Source organism: Varroa destructor, unplaced genomic scaffold (assembly GCF_002443255.2).
Source record: "Varroa destructor unplaced genomic scaffold, Vdes_3.0 BEIS01000007.1, whole genome shotgun sequence".
NCBI classification, from domain to species: domain Eukaryota; kingdom Metazoa; phylum Arthropoda; class Arachnida; order Mesostigmata; family Varroidae; genus Varroa; species Varroa destructor.
In genome coordinates, this window is record NW_019211460.1 from 18,557,788 (window position 1) to 18,584,351 (window position 26,564).

Below are 26,564 nucleotides of genomic sequence, written 5' to 3' on the forward strand. Positions count from 1 at the left end.
CGCGTGCTTCTATCCACATCCGACATGATGAACATGATCATCGTTATTGACCAGCCACAAGAGAAAAGATAACCCACATTCATATTGCACGAATGATGCAGCGGTGGAAGCGATAGGGAGATGCGTGAGTATGCATAGAATCGTGTACTATGATGTGTTATGTGGAAATATATTGTCAAAATTCTTGTAATATTAACCATCGTTAGTATCACAATTTCTACAACCGGTTTCATGAATAGTAGTCTCAATTTTGATATCAAAAAAAGAATCGGTTTCTACCTTATGGAATACATAACATGATGTTCAACGATTCAGTCATTACAGCGCAATCGATTAAGCAGCATTTACGAGAGGGTACAGGCACACCACCCTGTATCACTCATTGAACAATGATTTGGCCAATCATTCCATTTGAAAAGCTAGCGTTTTCTTTTAATAGAACTAGACCTGGATACAACGAGTCACACAAGCATAAAAACTAATTAGGAAATAAAGAGAAACCATTATCTTGTGAGGCCTCTACTTTACAGGACACCTAAAAGCGGCCTCGAGTTCTGCACAGCTACAGTAGCAGCAATGATCGACAATTTTCCTAGCTGTATATTTTCATTGACGCCGGCATTCGTCCAGAGAAAAAGCGAAATATATGGGCAACCTATCAGGCCTATTGCGGTCTTTTGGAGAAGCCTGCTAATGAAAGGAGTGAGGGAAGGAAGGGAGGAAGACAAGTCTGCCAAAAATGCTCCTGTTTTTCATGATTGTCCTCTTCTCCAGAAATCGTAAACATGTTTCGGAAAGCCTCTTTCCCACCCATCTTTCTTTCTACCCATATACTTTGAGCTCGCTTCCTATTCCCGCGCAGAGGAATATCTGTCTATGAAGAACCTATGGAAAGCCGAACCTTCAACTAGTATAAACTGTCTAAGCTGCGAGTGTACCGCGATTGAAAAAATTGCTACAAACCGGGTCAGTCACAGAATCGACAGATCGTCTACGCTACCCTCTGTTTGTAATCAGCAAACCAATAAGGTACGTTAACAGTACTCGTGCCGAACACATAGTCGCTCCGTCCTATCAATCGGAAACGTGACATTCAATGCGACACAGGCAAAAATAGTTTATGTAATAGACCGCTAGGTCGCTGTCCATTTGCCAGTCAAGCTAGTCCGATGCTTGCTAGCTTCTGGTAGCATCGATCGGTGTGTTATGATTCTCGCCCCTCGGGCGTTTTCTCTAGCGCGATTCAGGTCTACTTCCTACCGTGCTTACCGCTGGGCCCTGCTCGTGTCCTTTATACTGGCTCAGCTCTGCACGAGCTCGGCGAACATCAACGACATCGCACTCCAGCCAAGAAAGAAGAAAAGCGAAGGCAAACTCTCTTTTGGCCAAAGTGGATCGTTCGTCTGTAGCGCCACTTCTGGTTGCTTGACTCCTGGTCTCTTCCTATATTACTTACTCCTTTGAGTGTTACACCTTCTTTCGGTGAAAGTCACTCTTCTGAAGCCAGCTAGCTCCTGCAGCAAGAAATTATCTGGGTCACGTTTAACGTCACGAACTCCATGTCGGCTAGAGCTCTGCAGATATAGGGAGATACACACACATATACCCTCATAGTAACCGAGGCACTCGTATGTCGAGACGCATGCACAGTCTGCGTGTTTGTGTTCGCTGTATTCAAGCTGTATCCTGTATAAATCTCCCTGCTGAGACGGCGACGGCGGCCGTAATGTCCGTGGTGGGAATAGCGCGCCCGTCTCCAACTACCATTTGAAGGCAGATCAGGCTCCACCAAGATGCGACCGTTACACGCTACCATTGCAGTCACCAATAACAGCATCAGCAGGAGTAGAGTCCTCATCATCATCATCGGCATCATCATCATCATCATCCTCGTCGTCGTCGTTGGATTACTATGTGGATCATCATCGACTCGCACCAACTAATAGTCTGGCTAGTTTCTTGCTTGAGACCAAAATAACTCTTAGAACAGAACCTGGAACATACCCGGCGGTGAGGAGGGGACAACCGCCAAACGGCCTTTGCGGCAGTAGCTGCAAATGCCGCTCGATGCTGCCTGCTGCGCCAAAAGCGGCAGCGTGAGAGAGAGTAAGAAATGGAAGAAGGAAATAGCATGTGAGCAATTGCACGGAGCGCTGGAACAGGCTTGTTTCTAGAGAGAACCGGTAGCAGAAGCCAGTCATGCGGCAAGTCCCTGAAGTAAAGAGGTGAACAAGGACAACAAACGAGCAAGTCAGAGAAGGAGTGCGCAGCCTGCCGTTGTAGACCTTCCTGTCAATAGGGGAGAAACTTGGCTTGTTTTAGGTTTCCTGGCGTTGCTTCGACTCGCTATTATTAATGGTACACTAGCAGCGATACTTTTGTCCTTTTCGTTGTTAGTGCCGTTGCTGTGTCGCAACGAAGTCTCGTACGAAGAGGAAAAAACAAAGAAATTAGAAGATGTATTGGGTTAGTGTTTCTCTATCCGCTTCAGAGCAGTATCAGCAGACTTATTTCGGCACTTATTTTCTGTACGATCATGTGTAGAAAATTTAGTTTAGGATCTCCTATTAATGGAAACGAAGTTAACAAATATTAATAACCTGGAGACGATTCTACGGCTTGGAAGCTCGTCTTTTCCAGAAACAATCAAACTTCCTACATGTCTATATAACTCCGAGTCTCATTAGTACCCTCTAAGAAGCTAAAAGCATAAGGACTAATCTAGTGAAGAGTAAAAATCCGTACATTTAAAAGTGCATATCTGCTTACATTTAATCGTTATCATAAAAGCTGATTCAGTCTTCGGTGGCTCAACAGACATCCCGGCCGCCATTATGACCTACTTTGCGCAGTATCGTATCTTGTGTTTTTATCAATCTAACATTGGACCCCCCACTCCACGTCCCCCTCCCTGCGTCACGCCGTAACGCTGAGACGGCAGCATTCCATTAATGAGGATCACACCTTTTGGATTTGTAACGAAACCATAATGCCATTCATTAACTCCTGCAGGTCTACTAAACAGGTCGTCGCTATGGATGTGAGACGAACTGCCACTAAATGTCGGGGTTATTCCATTAGTACTATAACAATTGAAAAATGGCCGATGAAGACGTTGGAGATGCAGGTGGGAAACGATATTTCCTATCTGGTAAGAGGACAAAAGCACGCAAAACAGGCGGGTTAGTAAAGTTGATTTCTTTAATTCAGCGTGAAAGTTAATTGGCTAGGTTGACATTGCGGTAAAGATATATTCGAATACATTTGACATAGGATACGATCTGCTCAAGTGTTAAAATGTAGATGCAATCATAAGATGTGGGCTGAAGAGTTTCCCAACATTGCCTGTTTGCAGACTGGGTATATCGAATGTACGAGTTCAACACGTATATTTGTAGCTTAATGAACATTAACAAGTTTACAAGGAAGTAGATCGGTGAATTACCGATCTACTCGATATCAGGCGCATAGTTGTCTAAGCTTACATTCTGAGTTGACTGTATCTTTTTAGTTTCCACTATGCTCTTTATCTGTTTTTTTGGAGACATCTCAGGTATTCTCCTTGTCGCATCTATTACGGAATTCACCGACATGAAAAGACAGAGCCGCCTTCTGTAAGTTTTTTACAACCTCTAACTTGCGGAAGTTCCTAAGAGCATGATCGAAATCTGTTGTTTACATGCGTAGATATGGCAAGTTCTGACATATGAAATTAGGTCCAAGCAAGCTTAGTAGTCGGTATTGCGCTTTAAGCACTGTATGTTACTGTTTCGTATACGTGTATACCTATAGGTCATTCAGGGCGAACCCTTTGTAATTTCTCAAAAAAGAAGAAAGCAATATAGTATTCTGTCTATACATCGTAGGACTTCACATATACGCGATACTTAAATATAAAGCAAATTCTTAATTTTGGAGCGCTCTCAGGTTATTCCTAGCTTAGGTTGCCAACTGTTTAAGGCGTTACAGTGATCTAAAGGAAAAAGACGATTTTAATTTGTTTTTTGAACGCAAGAATTGAAATGCCTTGCAACGTCAACATGCTACTACAAATGCTACCACCGACTAAAAATCGTTAGACAATAGGTAACTTCACTCCTTTTGTAGTACTCCTTCGGTATTTTCTAAACAGACCGGAAGGCCAAAGTGGCTAGTTGCACAGAGATTTTAACGCATACAAGAACGTCTAACAGCGTTTGCCCCTGACGATTCGTGGCCATTGTGTCAACATCGAAAGTTTTTCCGATTCAATTTTGTCATAGAGCTGAACCAATCTAATTTCGGAAACCAGCAACAATCAAGCCATCCCTTATGATAAAAATTTTGAAGAGTCAGTACTTCGAATGTTTCTAACATACTTGCTTGTAGATTATGGATAGTTTAAGTGATGTAATAGAATTAGTTTTGTTATACGAGTATTTTTACACATAGGAACGGGGTCACATAAGGTATCGGTCTCGTCTAACAATATGATTTCGTAATTTTAGTTTGACTCATCAAGTTTTTTCCATCGGCGTTCATTTCGGTACCTAATTAATGTACGTACGCAATACGTACTTTCTGTAAGAAGGAGACTTCTCCCAGTGAGTACCTCCGCGGAATCATTTTAAATCGGTTTGCCGTCGCCTGCCACACCTCGCTTGAGCGGAGCTTCCCTATGCGATGTTCATCTCGACTATAGCTGCGTTAAGCGAACTCACATAGAGCTAGCTACTTTTCAGGGTCCTTCGAAGTGGAAGTGTTTCTCTTATTGATAGGAGAATTACCACGATTTCTTAAAATGTGGGCCTAGGAACGTGCCGACCAGATGCGTGCAGTTGGCCTAGTCATATGTTAATGTTAGCCGAAACGCAAGTTTCTTTGACTCACAGCATTCCCCAGTTTTTAACTTCCGCGATTTGAACAACGACACTTTCTAGTTGTACGTACCCCCAATGCTAAAAAGGCTTTTTTTCGATGCGGTGTAGCACCCGTCATTGAGCGTATAAAGTCAAGTTTACTTATAATTTCCACATATTTGCCAACCCAAGTTCCAAAGTAGGCTGCAGAAATGGGACGAACAATACCACTCTCCTGATCTAAGTAAAAAAGGCTTAAGTGATCGAAATTGCCTTTACAACTACAAAGAGTGAGTGGAATAAGATTTTGGTAGTTACATTGTTGCAAAACAAAGCAGGTACATATATAATTCGGGCAAAATAAAAGTGACACAGATAAATACATGCAACTAGGACGTTTAACAGAAACTTGGCGTATTTGTATACTTGATAAGTAATCTTTGAAAAATGGACGACCTTTTTCGCTGGAGTCAGGCATAAAAGCTAAAGTGTTATGCATAAATCGTCAAATACAAGTAACCCGTTTTAATGTGATAATCAAACGGGACATAAAAAAGATTTTGAAGTTTATATATTTTTAATATTTCTTTTTCCGACGGATTCAACTCTATTTGCAGCAATTAGTATCTTAAAGCTCGTTAATTCTTTTAACTTGATTATCAATCAACGAACAGGAAGGCTGCGTCTTTGGAAACCATAAGATCAGCTGAATCTGCTTCAGACAGACTTCATCAAGAGGGTCAGTTATTACACATAAAAAACAGACGTATTAACCGACTGCCCATTCACCTTCCACAACTCCACGGCAGCACTTTCGATCAATCCGCTTTACTCTGAAAAGAACAAATAAAAACGACACCAATTCAAATAAAAACATCTCATTATTCTTTTCATTCATTTACTTTATAGAATAGCGCGAAGACGATAGGTGCATAAATAGCCAGTGCAACGGTGAAATGTTGGACCACTGGCTAACTTACTGGCGAAGTCTTCATCCGTTCTTTCTTCGATTTCAGCACCAATTGGCAAGATTGATTTCGAAAGTTAACGCGCGAGTCGTTCGCGTCGAATCGTATCGGACTTTGGCACATTTGATTGTATTGAACATTGTTTGTCTGAAGAGTGGTCAAGGCCGCTTCCAGCCCCCGACTACTCTATGTTCTCGTTCGACCAAAGAACATCGATGCTGACCGACAACAGCGGTGGATTGCGCGAAAAATCGCTCCCCCCTTTTGTCTTTCAGCAGATTTCTTCTTGAAGTATACGCAAAGGAAAGAGAGAGCAAACCACGAGAAGTACGTAGAATGACTAACCAACGCGTTTCCACCGTAACAAATAAAGCTTCGTCTGGATGCTAGAGCTGTCGATCTTTTTACGCCTTGGGCCCTTGCACCAACTGCGCTGACTTGATCGGCTGCCTCTGCTCAATTCGTAGGAGCCCCTTTTGCACTCGTCCGTCTGCTCCTCTATGCAATTGAATTTGTGGCGCGAAATCTGCGCCTCTCACGCCATTTCTATTGCCAGACAAACGTTGCTGTCTCACTTCGTCTGCTAGTGGCGAAGGCACGAGCAGAAGCAGTACACTGCCGTGAAAAAGGAATGACATTAGCATTGTTTCCTGTCCCACTTGGCAGCTTTACGCAGCCTGTAGTCGAAGAAAATGAAGGTAGGTGGCTTGTATAATAAATCTTTTCAGTCAATCGCTCGCATCCTCAATCCATTTTTAAGCGAGGACATTTTCAAATGTCTGGCAAAATGAACACCGCATACTTTCTCCTATTATTCTAAACTGTGACAGTTTGATTTGTCTGCCAAGGACGGTTATAGATAAAACGGCCCTGTTTGCTTTTACTGCTTAAGAAATTAGGCACTCATCGGTTTCAATGTTTATCGGTGCCTAGTTTCCACAACTATCTAACGTATCTTTATTCCAACCGTATATTGCTACCGTTTCTGGATGACTCCGCCCGTCGAATCCATCTTCGACTCCGCGAATAAGCGCGTGTGTCTTTGTTAGGAAGTCCACATACAGGCGGACTAAAATGACGGAGGAAAACTAACAATATACCTATTAATGGGTACAACGACATGTTTGCTTCTGTTTGTGTATATTGTTTTGGTGAAAATTTAGTTTAAAAACCGGCCTTCACTTAGCACCTGCTAACTCAACAGCCTTCTATTAAGGCCTGAAATTAAGCTAGGCAGCTTAGAATATCTCGGAAATTGAGAATTCAGTTTTAGGTATTCTCCATCAGAGACGAAAACAAGCGGTAAAAATGCATAGAGAACGGGTTGCGCTTCGACAAGAAAGTGACAGTTCTATAAATGGATACTGTCGAGATCTATTTTCACCAGGTATGGATTTTTAGTTCTGTCTCAGACAGTTGATCGATGCTACTTCGAAACTTAGCTCCAAGTGCGTATATGATGTACGTATATCTATGGCCGTCTCTGCTATAGAAGACTCAGTTGTCATGAGTGGCATATGGACGGCACGAAGGCACTGACAAAACGCTATTTTATGTTTATAATCTGTGTAACTGAATCGAACGCTTGCTATTTGTTATGTAGTGCACGATTAGCTCTTTGTGCGCTTTTAGTTGTTGCTTTTCACATTCAGAGCATTGGTAAATAGAGGCTTAAAAAAATGATAAGCGTTTTGCAAATTACCCTGTATATTATACAACAATATGCTGTACAATATGTACTACAAGCCTTAGCGAATACCACGACTGTGCTGCATGATCATTGCCTTATGTCAAATACCTAAAAACAGGGAAACTAACCTTAGATCGGCATTTTGTGCAGGTGAAGTCCATTAATGGGGTCAAAATACTGGTGCGCACAAAAAGTAGCAATCAGAGTTATCAATCAAGCACAAAAAGTTATCAGTCAGGGCGTAGGTTAGATCGCAATCATTCGATGAGATCCGCTGTGATCGATTTATGTCATAAAGTGTAAGATATGTCTCCTAGATAGTGATTTTTGCACCAGTTAGGTAGAAAAGTATCCGTACAACACAATTAGAAAGTAAAGTTTTAGTATAAAACGACTAAAAATCTAAGATAGTGCGTGTCCGTCTGGGCGTGATGATTATGACGAAAACTCACAATGATTTTATGTATAACAAGTAATCTTGGTATATATAGTCCGGCGGATGGATAATTATCCATTTGGAAGGGGCAAATATAATAAATCGGAAACCGATTCACTTCGTCAGCAATAATATTGTCTTTATCTTTTGTTAAACGATAACAATATCAATGTAATACACTTTGTTCACTAATGACAGCTCACTCGAATCAGAACAAAGGATTCGCTGACACAAGAACATTGAAGGCCAGCCGGTGACAAAAAGCTTCATTGGACTCGCCTAACTCATCGGAGTATTTTAATTATTCAGTAGTGAACAGTGTGCTTCTGCAGTCTCTTTGATAACAACAAGGGAAAAACCTAAAGAACCGATGCTCATCAGTCCTTGGACTCAGTAAATACAAAGCTTTTTTTCGAACTAGACGCTCTCTTATAATAACAACAATACACCGTTAATATACAGAGGCTGTTTGTGCACTGCCCAAAAGACGCTCAGAAGCAGAAACGTTCGGATCTTGGGTGATCACTAATTTTATCATTGGCTCTAGATTTTCTGGGCACAAAAGCTCTGCTCACTAACGGTCACATGGTACGAAATCTATCATGCGAACAATTTTTGAATGGCTGAATAGATAGGTAAACAAACAGACGCTATTTTTAGAACTGGCTGTCTGCCTTCCGTAAACAGAAAACGTCCCCTTTAGAGATAAGCTACCCACATATATGCCTATATGCTAACAGACAATTCAGTAGACGTAATGCACTAAGACTACCGCGACCTTATGCACGCCGACGGTCAGTGTATCAGATTTGAAACAACTGCCCTCAAGTTACGTCACGATCGCTATGTGTACGTTTTTGGAATCAATAAAAACGTTGTTCACCAGTGTGAACCAATCCGATTGTTCGGAGCACGCTCAGCGCTTTTGGTTTCGAGTGCGTGAAGTCTATCATATATGTATATATACATATAAGCCGTACTCCGATGCAAGTAATGACCTCTTTCGCTGCTGACATAGGTCGTATATGACTGGCTGTTGCAGTCTGTCATTTGCTTGATAGTCTATCTGGCAATGAGTCGCGCATGTTAAGTACTCGTAGATTATCTAAATAGAAGGAAATATATCAAACACAGGAGAAACGGGACTTACGCAGGTAGATAGCGATTTCATACCATACATCACGTTATTTATTTCTAATATGCACTTATCCCGTAGATAATTTAATAGTTAACCCTACGACATTCTCTTAGATACGTTATGCACTATTCGAGTTGTTATACATGACCATTGTTTTTTCCTACCCTTTGACTTTGCGCAGCTTTAAACAGTTGTTATTGTCAGCTGTTGCTTTTCTGCTTAGATATTTTTGTTGTTTACGCCTGACCCGGCACACCAAGCAAACGCCGAGCCGACGTCGTATCGCGATTATTGCTGCCGTCTTTCCATTGTCGGCGTGTACGTTCATCCGTTAGGGCTTCTCTTTTGTTACATCTTGTCGGATCTCCTGCGCTTTTGTTTGCATTATTGTTTGTTGCTATCGTCGTCGTTACTGTATCAACCCATCAATCTCATCTGCTTTCTTTTTGCCTGCTCATAACATCGTTCCTCCAGCTCGGAAAGTCTATTCCTTGCTCCATGTCGCGGAGCCGTTACTGCGTCCAGACCATCATATTGCGAATGCAGGTACCAGCCACCGCTGACGCTGGCACTAAATCTGCTGCGACGCTCCCAATCATTCAGGCGATCGCGTTGATTGTGAAAAGTGATGGAAGTGTAGAAGATGCAAAGCGCATAGCCATTTTGTCAAAAGCTTGATTACGAGAACTTCGCGGAAGTAAGACTAGCGACAAGCTCGGTGGATCTTGATTTCCGATGTGACCGATACGTCAGGAGAACACATTCCTGGACACACCTTTTTATCGCACGATATCTTGTTCTCTCTCCAAATGTATATATACAATTTATCTACTTCTCCAGTAAGCAAAGAATAGGATCGTCCTTTTTTGTATTTCAGCCGTCGTTCAAGGACTACTAAGCACGATGCCATACAACCAAGATATCGCAAGCATGTAGCCAGATTGTTACTAACAAGCAGACACCAAGTTCACGCATAGGAATAGGTTCGTGAACAGATCGTATCGCCTTGACATGAGTATTTCTAAAGCGCCTAAAGAGGATAACATTTCCAGCGAGCCGATACCACGATTTATGTATCGTGTTCGTGAAGTATACACAGATAGATATAAATCCAATGCTTATATTCATGAAATAAGAAATTTCTAAACGGGTATACTTATTCAAATAGAAAATATCTTCCACACCCCACAGCATGGAAGACGCACAACTAGACAGACGTAAATCTGTCGAAATGTTTCAAATCTCTGAGACTTCCTCTCAAATTTTCGTGATCTTAACTAACCAGTATCTCAATACTGCCCGCAACACTTCATAAAAAAGTACTGCCACAAAGGACGACGAAGCATTTATATATATATATATATATATATGTATATATATATTTTATTTATTTATAATATTTATATGCACTGGTCATCCTAGAATCAAGCTTGTTCTAAAACAAATTTAATATATGATATTCGTGCGTATATGTAGCACAGATAAAACACTTCATATATATGCTGACTCGTTGCTTTTTAAGGTTAGATAAGGCCAGTTGTTGTCATGTTCATTGCATTCGATGAACTAATTTCCTATTAAGCTGTATTGTTCAGCAGTAATTCAATTGTACGTCGACTCGAAAAGTCGAATAGTTTTGCTGACGGCGATTGCCCTTCGACGCAATATATTGAAGGCTGCTGTCCTTTGTGCCTGTCCAGGACGTTGTCGGCATCTTAAAAGTCGTTCAAAATTGTGGCACTAATGCTTTTTGAAGTCCGCCTATAGCGCGGCTAAATGTACACTCGTACAAGTTGCTCATGACACTGCCTATTGCACCAAGTTGCATATGTGTGCAGGTTTACTCTAATCGATTCAGAAATACATAACCAGTTTTCAGCCGTAATAACTGCAGCTAATTATTAGTAACGGTCACAAAAGTTTTTTTTTTTTATTTATCAGTAAACTTGGGGGTAGGGCAACTTTTATCGGTCATCTAATGTGTAATAGCTTTTCCCCAGTTCAAGATCCCATTTCTGACGAAGGACTTCGAAACAATGACGATGTTACAGAAACGCACTTATCATTCAAATACGAAGCTGTATTATATATTCATTCAATTTGCAGCAAAAGACAAAGTAAGCATTGAAGAAAACTACTATCTACTAAGACCACTTTCAGCACAGACACATTTTACCGCTCACGGTGAAAGTTATTGCGCTGCGGCCATCGTCCTTTGGAATAACAATTATAATAAGTTCTCCTTTTCATTTTCTCCACGTCCACGCGGCCCAACCTTCCTTAGCTGCTTGATTTTCTCAAACGATCGTTACGTTCTGGAAGAGCTCTAACTCTCCAGCTCATCTATTGTATTCTACTGCCGCGTGTACATATATGCGGGCAGGCCAAGTTTTGGTGGCCATTAAACAATATAGCTACAGCATCGCCATCAGCAACGGCCACCTTTATCTAGTCGTCGTAATTGACGCGGACAGCGAAAGGCAAAGGACACGGCTGCCCGGTCCAGGTTGTAACGACGGTAAAATCAATGATGATTATGATTAACGTGGTGGCAGTTGGGATAATTTTGCTGATTGCAATTCTGGTGCTAGTTCGTCTCTCATCTAAAAACGTTGAAATTTCTCAGACGACATGCATACTCAGTGTTTGCTTTACGATAGCGACGTTTTTGCTTTTCCTGGGTAACCGGCTACTGCTGGTGGGTTTGTACATCGAAGTGTTGCTTTTGTCTTTTAGTATAAATGAAGGCAACGTACATCTAGACTTGAACTGCGCACCGGAAGTCAGAATGTACACATTGGATTATTCATGACGCATACCCACAGGTAAGCTACTACGAGTGTCTATGTGGCGTATGCAGATGATGAACATGACCTTCGTTCGGTCCGGGTCGAATACTCGATTTGGTTGATGGTGATGTACACGTGCTGTAGAAATAGCTTTGTAGTCTACGATTCACTTTGTTGTCTACCGCTGAAACACCTACGTTGCCGGAGGTTCTAGTTGTCTGAAGAACGGATTACACGTTCATTTTGTCTCCGACCTTTTAGGTTGGCTTTATAATATCTACTCCTAATATTTCATAGTTTATGATAGGACGTAGAGGTGATACCGTGCACAAATGGCCGTAGACGCCTTGGAAACGTCGCTTCTGTTTTGCACTGTGTGCAGTACTCTACGTGTCTAATGTCAATAACTTTTGGTATCTTTCCTTGCTTTTGAGCGTTTGCCTCGTCACTAAGGTGACATTACGATATTCTTCGGTTACGCCGTTAACATTACGTAGTCTTACCATGATGCAATAATGTGCGGGTAGTAACTAAAGACGCACAAGTAGTCAAGCACAAGAAATATTTTATTTATTTAATGCTCCATTCAAACTAAATCTGCTCTTCTGTAATGCCACTTTCTCCTTATATATATATATATATATTCAGCTTCGTGGCCATCTTTCATAGAATGTAATATACTGATGGGCACAGCTTAATCGTCTACGCACACCACGCCGTCCCTATAGTTACTCATTAAAATGGATGAATTACTCTGCGTACACGGTTTTACGCGGCTCGCAAAGTACAAAACACGGGCCAAACGTTAGCTCAATATTGATGACGGCGTAAACGAATGCAATAAAATGATCATTTTTCATTTCATGAACAAGTAAAAATAACGTTCTGTCAGACGACTGAATCAGCCTACGGGAGGCAAAAAAAACTTCTTCGTACTTCAGTTCTGCATGCAGCAGTATCAATAACAGCGATGAAAATCACATAGGGCCTAGCAGAATGTGCATCTGATGCACGCACGTTGACCACCTCAATAGTGAATGAAGCACGGGGTTTGTCTTATTTGCTGTTATTCCTGTTGTCCTAGTCGTACTACTACGAATATCGTACCGTCGGTTGAGACTTACGCCAAAGCTCAATATAATGGATGCCGCCAGCTGACAGCTTTGGCAAGAGTATTTCGTTGTTATTCAAGAACAACTGCCGCTCGTACTGGCCGAGTTCACTTGCGGAAATCGTTATTTCTAATGAAATGAGGAGGGGGCAGAGTAAGAGTTCTAGTTCGTCTATTGCTTTATCCAATCGATATTGCCTAGAAGGCCAATTAGAGGCCTACATAACTATCGCCGTAATAATACATAGCAATGTTAAAACCTACCGTCTGCCTCATGCGGCGTGATACACTTCGCTGCCTGAGCAATCACTACAGATGGGAAGTGTTCATCTGGACAACTGTTGGATTATATGTAGGATCAGAAACACGTAATTTGCAAACATCAAAGTTGAACCGTAAAAATATGAGTATAAGTCTTAAAGGGTTATCCAGCGAACAACGTCAGAGTCTTCGTTACTCATAACAGGCAACAGAAAATAACCACTGTCTATGAGCAACTGGCATAGAGTACATCACTGATTGAGCTAACTAAATAAAACACCGACTGACACAACTCTTTTTTCTGTTGCTGTTACCCTTTGACATTTTAACTAGCAACAAGAGAGCCCCTCCTGGACACAGGGGCGCCTGCAAAATAGTAAACCGGCACTGTAGCTTCGTTCTCGAGTCGGTCTGTAGTCTACGCACGAAGTAGTGAACATAACTCCAACTCGAAATGTCATGTAGCGCGCAACAGAAGGCCGACGGCACAAAATAGAATAGACAAAAAAGCTTTTAGCGTTTTAATGGTATGAATTCAATACAATCCCATATCTGATCTCAATTCGGAACGACGCCAATAGACCGTACTATGAGACAGAAAAAAAGCACCTAGCTCACACAATTGGTACCCTATTTGTCCTAATGCAACCCCATGATCTGAAAGTGATCAAATTTTTGGCAAACAATGAACCATTCCGACCATAAATGCATCATACTTTGCTGGTTTCTTATTATTCATACATAGCGTTTCTGAATAATTCTGCTCTATTTATTATAGGCGAGTGATACTACTGTTGCAAAACAATGATCCATTAAAATCGTTCTAGAATAATTAAATCAAGTATCATTAGTTATTAATTGTAATAACTAATCGGTCTTTTTTTTTTTTTATATTCGAGAGACGACGCAAATTCTCTAACATGTGAAAATATATCTGTTTTGGTTCTGATATATATCAGGTCTACCAGGCCAATGAATCCGCGTATATCATCGGTTTAAAAATGGTAAAAGTACCACTGAAAAGATGAACGCTCGATTCTAGGGGAAATCGACACAAGAGGAACACATCGAGATCATTTTGTCTAAATGCTGCGCCAAACAGTTATGAATTTTCCATATGATAAAAAGTTGTCACCTACTGGAATAGACGATCGTAAGATCTGCGACACGGCAGCGTAATTACGAAATCGTAGTGCTATCACATATATAACACACGAAGATAAGATAGCAAGATAACGCTATACATATACATCCATAATCATAACACCACGACCAAGGAGGTATTGTCTATTATCGACAACGAGAGGCAAACATATCGTCGTTCGGCTAAAAAAAAATGCACGGAGTTGATCCCACAATTTATCTATTGATAGGCGACTCGATTCGAACAAAAACGGATAAAATCGTTGGAACATTAAAACGAAATCAGAAGTCCCTTTATCGCTTCAACTGCATCTGTAGTCCCAATGTATAAAGGCTTGCAGGTTATTAACCAGGTACTGCCATTCGTTACTCGAAGAAACGAGGATCATTTAAATATATAGTCTGTATCCTATAACTGTAGTCGCGTTACCCTATCATGACTGCACACGAGAAAGGCAGCACCGACACACAACATTAGATTAAACTCGCGAGTCGCGACTGGCTGGGCTGGCAATAAGGGGGGAAAAAGATACGACGAGAAAAAGATCAATCAAACGCAGCGTCTTTCTCAGTGCGGAAGATGAATTTTCGCAGATGATCATCATCATCATCAAGGAGACAAAACATTGCCGGACATTGAAGAAAGAGTACTCGCCCCTTTTATATGTTTGCGTACGCAGCTCTCATCTGTAGAACGGTTTGCCTGCGTGCAAACAGTGTATATAAGCAAGTATGTCTGAATGTGCGGCGCCGCGTGATGTCTATCAAGTGATTTCCGTAGAGAAGAAGGTGCTACATTTCTGTATCACTAATTCTCTAGCGACAACAGCGACGCTGACAACAAACCTGCAGACAGCTGATCTATGAAACACCTTCCACTGGAAGCAATCCCTAAGCCTGAGTAACTTGTGCTGGCCCAAGTATCGCGGGCGTGGGAAGGTAAACTGGTAAAAACGCGCCCGTTTGGTCCCCTGTTATGTGTGCGAGAGGGGAAATGCGGTGGCAGCAACGGTCGGATGGTAGTGGAGCAGGACATTGTAACGATGACAACCGTCCGTCTCTGCGTCGGCTGACCGAGCGCAGGCGAAATCGACGACGAGCCTGTTATGCCAGGCTGTTGTAACGGCGGTGCAGCGCTAACGGCTGGCGGCGAGGGCAGCAGAACCAATCCCTTGACGGCTGTTTGGCAAACGTTTATAGGTCTGTGACCTGATGGCGCGGTGCAGGCCCATGCTTTGACGTCATAGCACGACATCAGATCGGATCAAACGAAAGAAAGAAAGGGGCTGAAAGGGATCGTGCCACCGAACAAAGATATAGTACACACATACTGGGTACTACTTGAGCATCGTTCTAGCCAACCAGTAATGACTATATCATGTAGCTAGCTCATCTAATACATTTCCTTACAGACAAATGATACATGATGTATGCGGAAGTTGCACGAAGTATTGTGTCACTATTAGCAGAGAAGAAAATGATGGCACAAATAAATGCACGTAGATATCTGATGATAGATGATTACGTTAGAAATCTATTCATCCGAAAGAAGATACGTAGAATGGGCTCATTTTTTTTTTAAATAAGTTAATTATAGTAAATCACAACGGTTGATAATGACTTTCCAATAGGAGAACAACGTTATCCATCTCCGGTAGGATCTAATGGGAACAAAGCTAGTCAAGTTTTGTATCGAAAACGTATACGAATACGTGTTACCCTCGTAAAAATGATCTTTGAATTATGACTCTATTTGGCGGCGTTGTGTAGTAAACAAAACTACTACGAAAAGAAGGCAATACCAGGTATCTACGAGCGTGACTCCAGCAGAGATAAGCACTTGGCAATAAAACTAATCATATAATACCTGACATTGCTGAAAGTTATAGGTGGACACCTTCAGGCGATATTGGTAACATAAATCAAGTCAAACTGTGAAGTATCCGGTCCAAATAATAATAGCTCTATTTGTAATAAAGAAAGTAACAATTCAGTGACCTAATTTTTCCGGGGTCGACTCTACTATAGACAGAAAAATTTCGCAAATATGGAGTAAATCTATAGTGAAAGCTGAATAGTAGGGTTTGCAGCGTAAAGTCGTATGATTAGAAATGACATATTTCAGGTACCGCGCTTCTTATTACAACTGTAGGGGTTGGCTTTTTTTTTTTTTTGTTTCTCGAGTGTCCCATCGATTTAGAGAGAAGAGCCCACGTAGATATACAGGGAGATGTAAGAATAGGCAAAAGGTACATTTACAATTCGGTTAAAAATTAGCTTTCATTTAGGAAAGAATAGGTTTACCATTGAAATAGGTACTGTAGACCTGACCTCCTGTGCTGTTTGCTGTGTATTCAAATTACCCTCTGCTCCTCATACATGTATAGCTTCCTCTGCATTATTGAAGCTATGAAATTGTTATACGAGTTACATAATTCACCTCCATATCCCAGGATTCTCTCACCAATCAGAGTGAAACACTGTAGGAAATGTAACAATTTGTATTTTAGTTTCGTATGAGTTTCTAACGTTGTATCTAGTCAACACTCATTCGCGCCAAAAGGCGCGAGTTTCTATTCCTAACGAAGACAAATCATTGAAGAACGATTATCTCAACATGACGTTACAAGAGGTTCATTCAAGTAAATCGATATAGCGTGGCCATATTTTGGAAAACGTTTCTCAGTGTCTTCTTCTATGCGACGTCATGTTCTATCTTTGATAACATATAGAAATAGCGATATTCACTATGATAACAGGTAAGATAGCAGCAGGTAGACACAACAGTCGAAGTAACAGCAATGGCAGAGACAACACTTCACAATACCCGGTTGTAGGACAAACCTGATTCGCATCTGTTTGAAAGGCCGTTTTGGGGATTACTTTCTGCTTTATTTCCTTTCACTTGGCCACCTCGAGCCGAACTGATCTTCTGCTACTGTGGTTGTGAACTTACCGCGCTTACGACCGCGTGCGTTAATTAGTTACTTAACTTATTAAGCAAATAGAAGTGGATGCGGGACATGAGCATAGCACAAAGATAATTATATACATACATTCGTATTGTAATAACACACTGTGGCGACAGTAACAACTCTATGATTGTCAAGACGATAAGAGTAATTACTAAGTTTGATTACTGGCATATTTACTGAAGCACGGTGAAGACACGGTGAAGATATTGTTATATTTTGTTAGATACTAGAATAGCAATGCAAGCACGGACAAGGAAAAAATAACTGACGTAAAATGACAACGTTGATTTGTTCTCTAGCCACCTTGGTATAATACATATGTAATAGCTAATAGGTTGTATCCGATGGACGATAGCGGTAAGGCGCGACATACGCGTACGCGCTATCCGAGAGCGAACAAAAATAGGCAACATTGCCACTTCGGCCAGACGGAAAACAAACTAGAGGAAAGTTGATCATTCGCGAATTGCTATTGTCAACACGAACAGCGCTGTTTTTTTGTCTATCTAGGTATTTGACCTATTGTAGGTATTGGTGTACGTGCGTGCGTGGGTGCACGCGCGAACGGACGCTGGTGTTGAGGGACAATCGATCAAAGAGACAATTCGGGCAAAATGCGGATTTCTGCATTCGTCGGGAACGAGGTAAGGGTTGAAAGGCGACATCTTTTTCAACTTTGAATCGCTGGAGATACTGATTCGATTCACGTCGAGGCAATACGTATTATAGGTTATTAGGTCAGGATTGCGCTCGAAATCATATATGATTTATGCTGCTAATAAGTCGACCGGTAAATTGAAACGTGACTTGTCCAAAGCATATTTCTACGGTATACCTACATTTAAAACACACGCACTCAGACTTCCCTTTTGTTTTCCCAATCAGTGTTCATTTTGCTTCTATATGAACAGACAAGTGTGTGTTGCAAGTACTCCTCATCGTAAGCTGTTTCACTAATTTACAACAGTGTTTTTTTTTTTGGAAACATTGTTAAGAACTAGCGACAACTTGGAGGTTACTCGGATCTCTCCTCACGTGCATACAGATTTAGTGTCTCTTTAGAAACGAGTTTTTAAATTTTCCATTCTAATTCGCATAGACTCTCGAGAAATAATTTATCTGTTCTGTTGTTCTATTTGCCTATAATCTCTTTCTCATTTTCTCTGAGAAACCCGCTGAGTGCTCTCTAGCAACTTTGATACCGACCGACGCCGATGATTGATTCGATTTGAGAACATCGATCAAGCTATAGAGTATTCACTATAACGACAGGCGGCGCGCAGCGACAATCTGTACCGGTTATATCACGAAACGACAAAAGCAAGCGCACTTATGGGGACAACTGTAACATATATAGCCAAAACGGCTTCAAAGGAAGCTTTTGATTGAAAGATCGGATGGCCAGATGGCAGGAGTTCAGCATCATACCCAGTCAATCGGTATAAGAGGACAGCTAGCTGAACATGGATGAGGGGACGTGGAGGTCCCGTTCGATTCACACGCATGATGACAACGAACGACTACATTACCTATTTCAACCAAAATCTTTCATTTACTAGAGTGATTTTACCAGCTGACAGTCTATCAAACCCTACAGATCGGGCGTAGTAGCGTTTGGACTTGACAATAACATCATATATGAGCTGCACGAAATCATGCATAGTTACTATGAGAGCTATTGTATATAGGAAACTATATAGGTACAGAAAAAATATAAGTCAGCATTAATGAGCACATCTTAAGGGGAAATCGAAAAATGTGTACTTCAGCACGCTACTATCAAGACGCAAAAAGGCTTCCGTATGTTCCGTTCGACGCTGAATGCGTCCAGCGAATTTTACAGCATCGACTGGTAGCGTCACCTTGAGGTTCATCTTTAGTCTCCGATTCTAACGCCGTAAAACTTCGTTTATTCGAAATATGCAGTGCTCAAAATAGACCTTACGTTAACGAATCATTCTATTTAAAAGGCGTGATGTAGCTGATTTTTTTTATTCTGAAATGTTCCTTGCGACTGCAATGCAAAAATTCATTCCGTTATGCCTGTAGATTGTCAGCACGCAAATGACCTGTGTAATCATAAAGTGACATTTTACATTTTGGCCTTCTTGTCCACGCGAAGCATGTATCCTGTCTGACTTGATGAGCCTCATGAGTATCGTTATCGACTTCTTTTTCTGCAACCACTATGCGTAAAAAGTCAGCATTCACAGGCCCCGAGCTTTCGTTTCAAGTCGAAGCACCCCGTCCTCCGCTTTCGTCTTTCTTTCATGCTCTAACGGACGTCTCTAAACTTATCATCCATTCATCTCCTATCTGTGCCTTATCTAATTAACCTACCAATTAATTGCTACCAACGCCCTTGTAGGCAGCAGCCCGCAAAAGCAGACGACAACAGCAGCAGCAGCAGCAGCCGCCGCCGCCGCCGCCGCTAAACGTGTCATGGAGAAGCAAGTCACGCCAAGCATCCCAAGCGTGTACCATAGCAACGGCTCCAGACGCCAGTAATACGCACGGCGCTATATCCTATACATCGAAATTAGTACGCGTAGCCAGCCTAAAACTAGTTAGTTAGAGAAGATACGAGGAGAGAGAAGGATTCTCATTACTGGTATTACACGGGTGGCGAAATGCTCGATTTAGACGCTGACTCTATGATGTGTGTATGTTTGTGTTCATGCGAGTGGTCCTGTGAAGCAAACTCTACGCGGCTTAGGGTCCGTGCGTTACGCAGGCTGCGATAGTCGACTCTGCGATAGTCACCACCGCCAGCCTTGACCCCGCGAACGAGCGGCAGCGAATCCATCCAAGTTGGTGTCAACTAGCCAGCTAAACACCGGCTAATTTATGGAGGGTGATACTAAATGAACGGGAGAGAACAGCAAGAAAAGAGAGAGGCATCATGTGTAAATTACTAGCCCTGTCGCAGGCGTTTGCTTTAGGTACTGAAGCACATCGCGCTCAGGCGCAGAATGTGAGAGGTATTTTATAGACAGCCATCTCCTGCAGCCATTTCGTATATGTGTATCAGGAGGAATCTCTGATGCACACGGGCAGGGTGAAGGGAAGGTAGGCTGATCGGAGCGTATGCACGAGCAGAGTGTGACATGTTTGGATTGAGCAGAGCTTCTAGAGGTAATGATGCTAGATACAGGAGACGGAATATTGGCTTTGTTTATGCTAAATAACGAACCGAAGGTGTCGTTATACGTATACTTGACTTTGACGTCTCGCTGAGCCGGACGAATCTATCGTTTCTTAGACGTACAAATAAACGTTGCTATAAAAATACGTTTGCCACTATTTAACCAATCGAGTTAGGGATCCACTCGAATTGGAAGCAATTTGAAAGAGACTCCTCTTTGAAGTTACGCAATCAGGTGTTTCTCCTTTATAGATCACTAATATCTGTGAACAGAATAAGTAAACGCATATATATACAAGGTAATTTTGGAGTGACGTTCTCAAAACGCAGCCTGACTCATGTTTAATTCACTACCGAGTCTGCGCACGACGACCCTTCAAGCCGCCTGTCAACGCATTGCCATTGAGTTGACCGATTGAGTTAAGGCAACGTCGCGTACATTACGACCGGCATTGTGATCGCCCCGACCCCCTGAGTCAGCTGCATAACCAGGCCTCGTAGATACGACAAAAGCATCCCACTGCCCATTACTAATGCCGATCTCCGGCCGCGTCAGCAACAATCGTGGCCTTAACGTAATGTTAACATTATCCGAAGTGATTACAACAAGTCAAACGAACACTCCTCGTAGCAAAAGCAGCAGTGGCTGTAGGAATAGCTATTCGAAAGCAAGTCGGCCATTGGACTTGTTCTGCGGGGGAGTTGACGCTGTTGAGCACACAATCAATATTAATTTGGCCAGTTTCCGTTGCTCGCTCTTTCCTTATACACACGAATGGTCTCACCCTGCCTATCCGGGAGGGTGTTGAAACTAAAGAAGCGCTCTTACCATAACCACGATGCCGACAACTGCTGACGGCCATAGCAATAACGTAATGACCATATATTAGTGCTTATATATAGGTGACACATTCGTTGCACGCCACGTATGATTCCGTGTCCAATAATTGTTGCGGTGGCACTAGCACTGCTAGAGCAAGAGTTCATACAGATATATACTTTTGTACATGGACACTAGATCCTCGGCCATGACCGGTAGGCATGGCTAAGCCTATGGAAAAGTGGAACAATTACCGTTCTTCTATTTTGTTCTGGTGGGTTTGCGGGCGCCACTAATGTCCCACGCTGAGGATAGATACGAACGCGATGCTGCATCGTTGCTGAAAGCAACTATCGACATGCGATACCGTTACGTATGAGGACTTATCCAGCTGCTACGTTAGTTGGAGTTGATGTAGGTGAATAGGTAGCAGATAGCAGGCGATGGGCCTACGCGAGTAGGCGAAATCTTGAGGAAAGACCCGCCGATCGGAGACAAGCAGATGAACAAGCTGAACGAGCTCTACAGCACTGATTGGTAGAGAAGGGCAATGATCGATAACAGGCGACTTAAGTATTTGGATAACAACATACGAGCATGATTGCTTTTAATTTCTCTTCCTGTTATTTTTCCCCTCGGATTTGTGACACGACTCGCGACTTACCCATGCATACCTCTGAGCATACGATGTACACCGGTTATCATAACATAATTTTTAGTTATTCTTGTTGACATGGTTTATGTTTGCATCGTTTAAACGGGGAAAAAACCGAACGAAGATGAGTTCGTCCTACAGTGAAATGCGGTTTTATTTAAATGTACATTATATTGCTTCCATATTAGCTCTTAAAGGTGTCTCTTTTTGGCGGAGTGCTTAACAATAAGCCTGTACATCTCCATATCCCATATCCCCCCGCTGGAGGGATATTAAACCCCTCGTTTTTATATTGCTGTTCCGTTCGTCTCGCAGCTGAGGCCAGATGCACTAGGCCACATCATGGCTGTGTTTCTGCTCAGCAGACCTCTATAACCTGTTTGTTCTACGGCCACAATAATATTATGTTACGGCATTGTATATGGTATCCGAATTGTGAACAGAGCTTGCGCGCTTTCTCTCTCGTCGTCGGAGTCATCTTCTATCAACTTCATTGTTTTTACCTTTATACGCCAGTTTCAGCTTTATAGCATCAGTTCAGTTGTGTTGTTCTATCCCCTCACTCACGAAGTATACTATTGTTGTTCATTATTTCGAAACTCCTACTTATAGCAACAACAACAACAGCAACAATGACGGATAGCTAACTACCTGCATTCGGCAAAGTGAGTCCACGCTGTTACAAGCACGAACGTGTTGTTGGTTCATAAAAACTACTGGCTACTCGACTCTTTTTTTGTTTTTTCATTTTGCCATATACGAGATCCCGCCTACAATCAGCCCGGACATCAACGAGATCTACTTTATGGGGCTAACGAACCGAAGCAGAATCGAAAACGCTATAGATGCATGTGTGTCTATGGCTCAGTTTTTTCGTAGTAGTCCACTATGATACTGGGCGTTCCTGCGACTGGGACCAAGCATTGCACTGTTATTAGAATACTTATTATGATTCTCTTAAGTTTTTAAAGTACTCGACGCCAATTACCGGAGAAGAAGCGACTGTTCCATATAAATGAGCGACCCGTTAGATACGGTCTGGTGGAAACGCATAAAATTTTGCCGGAGTACGGCAACAATCTGGACCAGCTGTTGATGAGGTGGATGGCGAAGAAGAAAGTAGCGTGTAACAAGCCAAGCAGTCATTTCAACAGAATGAAATGACTTCAATTCGGTTACTTCGACGTCGAATAAGCTGGCTCCTATGTTAGCTCCTTGAGCAATTTCGATAAGTTCACGTTCAAAGTTGTTTGATTTGAGCCGTATTAAAGAGTTCTACGCTGCATGATATGGGCATGTACATTTTAATTGCTTGCTTACAGTATTGTTTTGTTGGGTCCGAGTACTAGGTTAGTTTAGATGGAGCGTCCCTATTCAGTCGCTGGCACCAAGGATAACTTGGACATATGGAATTTTCAGAAAAAGCTCAGACTGTATAGCAGTGTTTGTACTTTAATGAATCGATTCGAGTCGGGCGTACAGATATGGTATATTGCCGTACGAAATGATTTTGACTAACTTCTTCACAAATCCAGCTACAAACCTGACCTCTAAACGATTTTCGTTGCATAAGACAGAGCGGGACAAGTTTGGTACAATTAGTTGACGTCCGCTCATAAAGGAGGCAATTCGTGACTCTTTAAGCCAAACGGGGGTCAGTCACCTACGAAGAGATCACTGTTTGTAGCAACACTAGTGGCATGACAAACACCAAATTGTTTATAATACAATGTTTACCGTCGTGATTTGCCATACACCCCCACTAACGCATGCCCTAATTGTGAATCTTTCCTTTCTTTTCTATTATCGAGACCATTCTGTATCCTCCAGCCTTAGCCTATTCATCCATTATTATGCTTATGACTATAATTATTTCTGCCGCCGTATTAAGGTTTGCTGTTTGTTCAATGTAACGCAGAATAGCAACAAAACCAAATAATATATAAGAACTGGATTTTCGTATTGTTTTTGTTTCGTTCGTTCCATCTTATTCGTATATGTTGTGTCGTCTTATCCAGTTAGTTCGCGTAATGGTCAACCATGACCGTTATTAATAAGGACAAAAAGACGCACGCACAAGCCGCAATTAGTTGCGATAGCGGTCTTCGCCGCCGGACTTTGCTCTATTCACTGCCGCGGGATACCGAGACTATTACACTAATTGTTTCTTGCTTGTATGGGTCACAGTCTTCCTACGGTGAGGCTCCGAAATCTAGCAGAAAGCTGTATCTAAATAGCTACTGTTGTATTTAAACATAACTCCTACATCTGACCAATTGTTTGCGCGGTGCTACTAAGTGGATACGCGTTTAAATCAACCAGAGTCGATATTCCTCATATAAAAAAAGGGAAGCACGCAGCAACTGTTGCTACTGGTTCCATAGCGCACCTACCATCTTTCAGCCGACGCCCTCATTAAACCTCGTCCTACGCCCGGACCTTCCACCAACAAATAAGTCCAATATAGTAGACCATAGCATTTCTAAAAGTCGAAAAACGATCTAATTAAGTATCAGCATAAGGCGGCAACAGTCGAAATATGATGAGTGGTGACTCTGGGTATTGAACCCAGCTGAACAAATGTCCTATGCAATACATATTGAAATTAGAGCGATTGCAATTTTTCGTTGGTAGGCGCGTAGTCGTTCGAGCACACATTCAATTTCGCTTACTTACATTAAACAGGTCCGCCTTTAGTAAGAAAAGTTTAGGATCATTTGTTTCAACTAATAGTTCCCGGGGCTGTCTTATGTCGTTATCACAGGCGTGTATGTTCCTATCGATCGGGTTATGGTGCGATGATGGCTTGCTTCTAAAGCGCCTTAATACTAGCAAGACGTAAGACTAATTGGGAAATGCGTATTACGATACGTTTGCAACATTATTCTACACTCTCATCATAATTTTATTACCTCCTAATTATATCATAAGTATTTAATGAAGTGAAAATAATTTATGTTAACAATTGACGTCTACTGCCATTAAAGGCTGCTTATTCACCACTGACGTATAGTTATTTACCGTTTACGTACAGCATCGTTTAAGGTTGTATCTGCTGTCTGGGGAATACTACATGGCTCTTCATGTAGCATTTAAACGAAGGACACAGAATGCATTAACAATAGTCAGCTGAACCTCTGGCAATGTTAAATCATAGCATCGAACCATAACGCCATGTCTGTATGGTTGATTTAGACTTTCTCTCCAGAAAACATTCTACAAAATCTTTAGCACACACATCCTTCACCGTACTGATATCGGCGTGTTACGTTCGGCTGTATCCAACGTCGCACGGGTGTTGCATCTATTCGATTCAAAGTTGACACAAATCATCAAACACGCGTTGTTAGCTTTCGTCAGCAATGGTCACGCCAGCTCTATTTTCCATGCGGTATAACTTACTTTTTTTTTCCCTACGTCTAATTTATCATAAATTTTGCTATATAGAATGATCATTTTGTGCATTCGAGTCGCTCAGGCTACTTTGGACTCGCACGCAACGAAGAACGTAAGCCCGGCAAAGCGAAGACCCAGGAGGACTATGCCGATAAAACGATAAGTCACCAACGTGTACGTCTATATGCAGATGTAATGTACACCATATACGTAGAATATGATTTGCCAGGGGCGTTTTAGAAGCGGGAAAGCTAGGGTTGTGAGGATAAATCGCTGTCTGTCGATGACTCCTTTGACTCCGTCCAGAACCAGACCGAAGGCACGACACTTGACGCAGTCTTCTTAAAGCTTCCTTTCCCTGAAAGCGTTGGGCGATGATAGCGTTGTGCGGATAGCAGGTCCTTTGACACGATGTAGGGTGCTGCTGCCGATCCTGATGTTTGCATTAAATATGCTACACGTTTGCATGAGCTAGCGGACGCCTCCTTCCGTTCGAGATCTCGCCAACGTTGCGCTATGCTGTTGTACACGTTGCACAAAATGGCAGACGAACGTGCGGCACTGTGACATGTTTGTTTTAGACGCCATTTAGCTATATCTATTCTAGCTACAGTGATTCAAAATTACATTTCAAATGTATCGGGGCCATCACAGGAGTGGACGGCGCCCGGTCGATGACGCGCGTTCGCATATTACAGACCAGACGTTACCGGAATTGGGCCTACGAATAAACGAGCTAATCCCTGCGACGAAATCGAGTCGAGAAAGAAGATAGTCGGTCAAATAGCGCAGACATCTACTGTGTGATGTCACCGATAATAGATATTGTGCTGTTAGGTAATACCGCGATTGCCGTGCAAACCAGCAGACTTGGCCAATTGGATTTCAGCGTCTATATTTAGATATGAGGTTAATAGCAGCCCGACCAATGTTTCTAAAATTATAGATAGTAGAAAAGGGATAACTAGAATACAAAGCTATCAGTTGACTTCGGTGATATGTTCCGTTGGCTTCGAGCTCGACAGACATCAGTTTAAGTTTGGCCACGTGCAAAGAACAAGCAAATAAATTTGAGGACTTTTCTTTAACGAGTTTATCATCCCGCGTAGAAAAAAAAAACTAACCTCTAGAAATGTTTTTTCCTCTGTCGCAATTCTCCTATACCTCCGTATTACCTCCGGAGTACTATACCTCCGAAT

At 42.1% G+C, this 26,564-nt stretch overlaps 1 protein-coding gene across 15 annotated transcripts in view; it reads right to left on the reverse strand.

Annotated features, from left to right (window-relative positions):
* Positions 1 to 26,564, reverse strand: part of LOC111253805 (semaphorin-1A-like) — a 191,223-nt gene that overhangs the window by 76,951 nt on the left and 87,708 nt on the right. For 2 of the 15 annotated variants that reach the window (XM_086976027.1, XM_086976033.1), the window contains exon 1: positions 1,270 to 2,307. The exons of 6 other annotated variants lie outside the window; for them this stretch is intronic. The gene's annotated coding sequence lies outside the window, so the exon portion shown is untranslated. Of the gene's footprint in view, positions 1 to 1,269; positions 2,311 to 7,624; positions 9,145 to 26,564 lie in introns of those variants that run through there. 7 more of the 15 variants (XM_086976035.1, XM_086976030.1, XM_022813824.2 and 4 more) reach the window with 5 other exon arrangements.